General features: G+C 38.2%; 1 protein-coding gene across 1 annotated transcript in view; it reads left to right on the plus strand.

Moving 5' to 3' along the window:
• The window catches only part of EMB (embigin), a 34,635-nt gene extending 30,104 nt beyond the window's left edge, over nucleotides 1-4,531 (plus strand). The window contains exon 11 of the mRNA XM_049794381.1: nucleotides 4,522-4,531. The gene's annotated coding sequence lies outside the window, so the exon portion shown is untranslated. The remainder of the gene's footprint in view (nucleotides 1-4,521) is intronic.
• Nucleotides 4,532-6,000: the final 1,469 nt, after the last annotated feature.

Genomic DNA, 6,000 nt, shown 5'->3' on the forward strand with positions numbered 1-6,000 from the left:
TTGTAATGCTGAATAGTTCTCTATTGTCTTTTTAAAAAAATCTGCTATAGAAATTTAAAAGGCAGTATGTAGAAAAAGGAGTAATAGCAGAAGGAGGCAAAATTTGAAATTCTACCAAAGAAAGGAGTATGAGGATTTATATTGTTTGCTGGTGATGGCTGTAGAGTCTTCTAACTGTACCCATGCTTCTGAAAACCATAAAGGAAAATATGTAGGACAATACTGTTTAAAAAAAAAAGTTGACAGCTCAAACATATACAAGGGATTGCAAGGAAATCATCTCCACGGTGCAAATAAAATAGCAATAGCCTTTCCATGTTGTTTAACAATTGTTTAATCCCTTTATTTCTCTTGTTTCTGTGGCTAAAGAGCTGATAATCATGTCCAACATTTTAAAATATGTTAGCCTTTAGGTTACTTCATAGCTGGGCACCTACACTGTTGTCCTCAGCTCCCACTAAGACTGTCAGAAGGATATGCAGATACTCTGATACTTGGGAGTTTTTTATGGTGATGTGGCTCTCTTGTTGAGCTAATCTCAATTTGCTACATAGCTGAGCCATTAGGTGCAGTGGTTCTGCTCAGCAGGTGTCCATGCAAATCTCTGTGCCCATATGACTTTTATGACACAGAAATGAAGGAAGTGATAAGAAAGAATTGGGAAAACGCTTTGAAGAAAGAAATCCCAGGAGATACAACTACTAATTCTGACAAATTAGAGTGTATGTAAAAGTTCCTACTGGCCTCTTCCTATCCATGTATGTACAGACAATACTTGAAAAATATGATGCAATTTGACACAGTGTACTTTCAGAGAAGTAAATAAAAGCATTTCTGTCAGATCAGTTAACTGGGGGAAACTAGCTTTCTGACTGATGCTTATGTCAGGCTAGACAGAAGGAACTGCAAGTGTCTATAGCACCCTCATACCATCATGAGGAAATAAGATAATATGGTTGAAAGCAGTTCAGGTGATTTTTACTTCTACCAAGCGTCAGGTATTGACACTGCAGACATATGAACTAATGAATATTCTGAGTTGCTTCCTGTAACCCTTCAGCCTTCCACACCTTTGGGGGAGTTTTGCATTGCTCGGCTCTTTTCTGGCACTGGTAGTAAGTAACAAAAGTGCATGCAGAGAAGGGAGAGCAAGCTTTCTCCTAATTCACATTTTGGAAAGAATGACATTAGCTGCTCTTTCAGCTTGTATTGATAATGGACATCAGACCTAGTAAAGGATGACATGCTCATTGTTCATTCAACAGGAGCATAGGTATTATGTCAAGTTATCTGTGGGCTACTTCAGGGCACTGTATCTTACTGCATACAAAGGAAAGTCTGTGTACAACACAAAGTCCTAGAAAATGGTGGGATAAAGGGAAGAATTGTGGCTTTATAGAGAAGGAAATGTTTGCATTAGGTGCTGTGCAGCAATCACTTCTGTGCAAAATTTTACTGCAGAAGATGTGACAGTTTACTACTTGATGAAATAGATACCAAACTTGGACAATGAGGGTAATAATTTTTCTGCCACATTCTATGTATACAGTTACACCATACATTAGGTGACAGTGACACAGTACATTAAAAAAAGCTATCTTTGCATCCTAATGTCCTCTTTTAAGGTCATGATTGTAATATGTATGTTGAGTGACAGAAAACCAAACAAAACAACAGTGGATCATTTGACTTTTCCTTTGAATCCAGAGATATTTTATGTATGCTTTTGCAAGATCATAGATATTCTCTACAAAAGTTGGATGATGTGCCATTATGTTGTCCTCCTGGTGACCCCTTTCCCCCAAAAATGTGTGGGAAGTATACTCTGTGATGTTGATCCATCACAGCATGAATAAACCACGCTACTACTGAACCATGCTGCCGGCCATTGTCTCAGTAGATAGGTAAGGCAAGCAAGAGAGCATAACCTGCAGGAAAAGAGAGGAAAATGAAGGTGGACTTAAAACATCATAAGCAGGTGGAGGGGCAGAAGTGACAGGATGTCAAGCAGGAGAGCCTGAGAGAACAGGCATGGGCAAAGATGTGTGCCAAAGAAATCGGAATACGTTTGATAAATTTCTAGGTAGATGAATGGCAAAAGCTGACATTGGTAGTAAATTCAAGCACATTTCCTTTAGAAAAGTTCTTCTTTCTGGTACCAGACAAGCTCAGGAATGCAAGAACAAATAAACCAGGTAAAACATCTGGGCAGCGCATCTGTCTCCAAGAGACACGTAAGAGGCAGATACAGGAAAACCTGTCCTCCAGATCAGGGCCTACCCTGTTCATTATTAATTAAAGTTTGGAAAGCATCTGGAAAGAAATCTTTCAGGTGATAGACAGGTCTTCATGTGTAAATTGGTTGATACGTCAGTAAAAAATAAAATCAGCAGACATATAAATGATACAATGAGGAAGTCGGCATAGGAGCAATGTCACCACACTAGGAGTTATTTGAAGGAATCGATAAACTGGTAGAAAGAGTGAAATGGTGTACTTGGTCTTTCAAAAATTTTTTGACAAGATCCCATACCAGCCAAGTCTGAAAAGACTTGGGGAAAAAGAAATAGACCTTTTACAGACCAATAGTTGCTTTAACAAGAAACAGAGAAACAATAATGTTCAGCTTTCACAGTGTAAGGATGGATCCACATTGTTCAAAATATTAATAAAAGCAAAAAGGGTGCTTAATGAGATGAGAAAGTTTGCTGATAATTCTTAACAAAGAATCTGAAAAGGAGTTCTCAGAATTGTAGAAGAATAACATTTTAAATGAGATTAAGTGGCAGATAAGTTTATAAAAGCAAAACAACCGATAGTTTATGTACATATTGTTAGGTTGTAATTTTCCCATGAGACGTCATTACACTGAGAACTAGCTGCTGAAGCATATTGTGAATATCAAAGTTTAGACAAGCTTAAAAAGTAATTATGTAAATTCACAAATGAAAAGTTCCAGTATCAAGTACTGATTAGATCCTTTGTCTCATACAGTCTAATCCAAAGATGGTTCGGATCATGGTAGGTATCCCTGAAGCCTCCCATGCTCTCATATCCTTTCCTAGTGATCTGCTAAGGGCTACTAGCAGAAACATGCTGAATTTTTCTTAGGGGTTAATACTGCAATAATTATAGAAGAGCTGCATAATACTAATTGGTTTGTTTCAAGATTGTGTTTGTCACCACATAGGACTAAAAGACTCTTGAGATAAGAGAAACTAGAGGTACAGTTTGCCCAGTTTTTAATTTTTCCCAGTGAAACATACCATCTAGCAATCATTTATGTAAGTTATCAAGCCACCAGTGTTTTTACTACTGTAAGTATGACTCTTCACCTGTATTCACTTTATACTTTTAGTGGGTTTTTTATATGAACATAAGTGGTACACTAAATATTTCAGAGGACACAGTTAAAATGCTATTGATTTTCTTTTCTTCAGTTATCTTTCCTACGCTAGAAGGGCTGTATTAGGAGTACATGCCCCCAAAATCTACACTTTTCATGTTGGTAGGTAGCCAGCTGTGGGGGTGGTTTGACCCTGGCCAACAGCCAAATAACCACACAGCTGCCCATTCACTCCACTCTCTTGTGAGATGGGGAGGAAATGGAAGGAAGGCAAAAAGACTCTTGCATCAAGAGACTGACACTTTAATAGGGGAAGCAAAGGCTGTGCATGCAAGCAAAACAAAAAAAGGAATTAATTCACTACCATTGGCAGGCAGACGTCTAAATGCTTCCTGGGAACCAGGACCTCAGCATGGGTAACAGCTGCTTGGAAGACAAATGCTGTGAACTATGAATGTCCCCTCTTCCTCCTTTCTGTGAGCTTTTACTGGTGAGAAGGATGCTACATGGGATGCAGTATTCCTTTGGTCAGTTTGGGTCAGCTGTCCTGGCTAGGTACCCTCCCAATGTCTTGCCTACCATGGGTTCACTTGCTGCTGGGGCAGAGTGGGAAGGAGAAAGCCTTGATGCTGTGCAAGCACTGTTCAGCAATGGCCAAAATACTGCTGTATTATCAGTAGTCTTTTAGCCACAATTTTGAAGCACAGCACTATATGAGCTGCTATGATGGATGTTAACTGCATCCCAGCCAGACCTAGTACACCAACATCTTAGAAGGCTGATCCTCCTTTCCAACACTTGCCCTGAAACACACCACAAAATCTTTTTTCCTGTGTAACTCATAAACCTATCAAGCTTCTTGCCATCCGAGTTAATTGACAGTAAATTTCTAGCAGCAGTCAAAAACCCAGAGGTCTAAGTAATGAGAATGAGTACTCAAGGATTAAAATGAGTATTTAAGAAATACAATCAATATTCCTCCCCTTCCCCTGAAAACACTGAATGTAAAATGTATCATTCTTTAAAGCATAAGTCATTCAATATTTGGCAATAGGTAAGGCAAACATGCTTCCTTTGAGATTTTACAGTTTTTCAAATAATCTGTATTTGCCACTGGTAGTTTTCAGGATTTGAGGGATTTCTAGAACTAAACACTTTTAATCCAAGCAATATAGCAGATTTAAGCCTGTTACTTGCTTTTTCATCTCTCTTCCACAAACCTTAGCAGAAGATTAAATACATTTTTCTACATTTAAGGCCCAACTGGGAGATTGATCTGTAGTCCATCTTGTAATGTGTTATTTCCTAAGTACCTTCCTGTCAGTCAGCACAGAAAAGAGCTAAATTATTATCTATATATGTGGGAGGGAATCAAGCAAAATAAACTTATGATAATTTTGTGCTCCACAGATGGGAATTCAAGATTATAATTTCCTTTAATAAAACTATTCATAAAAGCAAATTACCTCACGTTGCACAGTGCTTTGAAGATGTACCTTGTAAGTCGGTTTTTGAATCTGATCATAATTAAATCACAGAAAAGGCACCCGAAGCACTGGCACAACATGGGTTTGGTCATAAGTAGTTTACTAGATCTTGGATATCAAAAGATAAATTCAGGCTTGGAGCTGGGTGGTGTAACTACTGATTCATTTGTCAATCCAATGGTTTCACTGGCCAGTGTACCCTATGTTTAGATTTATTTATCCAGAAAAAAATATATTGTTGTTATGGAGACACTGAAGAACTATTTCTGCAATAGTCAGAAAGACACAAAAATTCACTTGTAAAGAGAACCAGGTTTCTCTTCTCATGCCTTGCCACTGCTAGCCATGAGTCTAACAGGTGACTCCCCTCCTCTGAAAAGGGAGTTCCCATAGCACAATGCTGAATGCTGCGAGAGGATACATGGCAAACTGTGTGCTCCCAAACTGCAGGGACCAAGTGAGACAGCTTAGAAATTACTTCGACAGGGTGAAGCCAGTCAGCAAACATGATATGGCACTTGATGTGAAGTTCTTAGAAAATTGTTTAAATTGTTGGACAATTAAATGAAAAGTACCAATGAAGGAAATACTACATCCTGTTTATCAAAACTTGGTAACTGAAGTAAAAACACTACTTCCTTGTTACCACTGTAACACTATTGATGGTGAAGAAAAAGCTGATGAAATTTCACTTGCACACATGCTCAATTTCTCACTGAAACCATCCGATATCACTTAATTATAAAGACTTACTCATCATCATCACTGAATGGAAGGAATCACAGAAACACAGTCCAAAGACAAAAATGCAGCCTAGGATGAGATGTGATGCAGTGGTTTTACTGAAAGAGAGTGAATGATAGACATTATTGCTGAGAAGAATACAGCAGAAGAGATTTCTGGAAGCAGTCAATATTAACATAGCTTTTGAAAAAAATCCTGTAAGCAGGAGTGAGATTTTCATACAGTGGTTTGGTGAATAACTGGAGATCCCCAAGGGGAAAGGTATATAAGATACACCTTGCTGAAATCAAGGGCAATGGCAAAGCACTGATGTATCTAACTAGGAGCATGCTCAAGGTCTGTTATTTGGTTACCAATATATTACTAAAATTTATTAGTTTTCTTTTTATTTGGGGAGGGATTTTTTTCATCACTGATATCCCC

The sequence above is a fragment of the Accipiter gentilis genome, chromosome Z, assembly GCF_929443795.1.
Source record: "Accipiter gentilis chromosome Z, bAccGen1.1, whole genome shotgun sequence".
NCBI lineage: Eukaryota > Metazoa > Chordata > Aves > Accipitriformes > Accipitridae > Astur > Astur gentilis.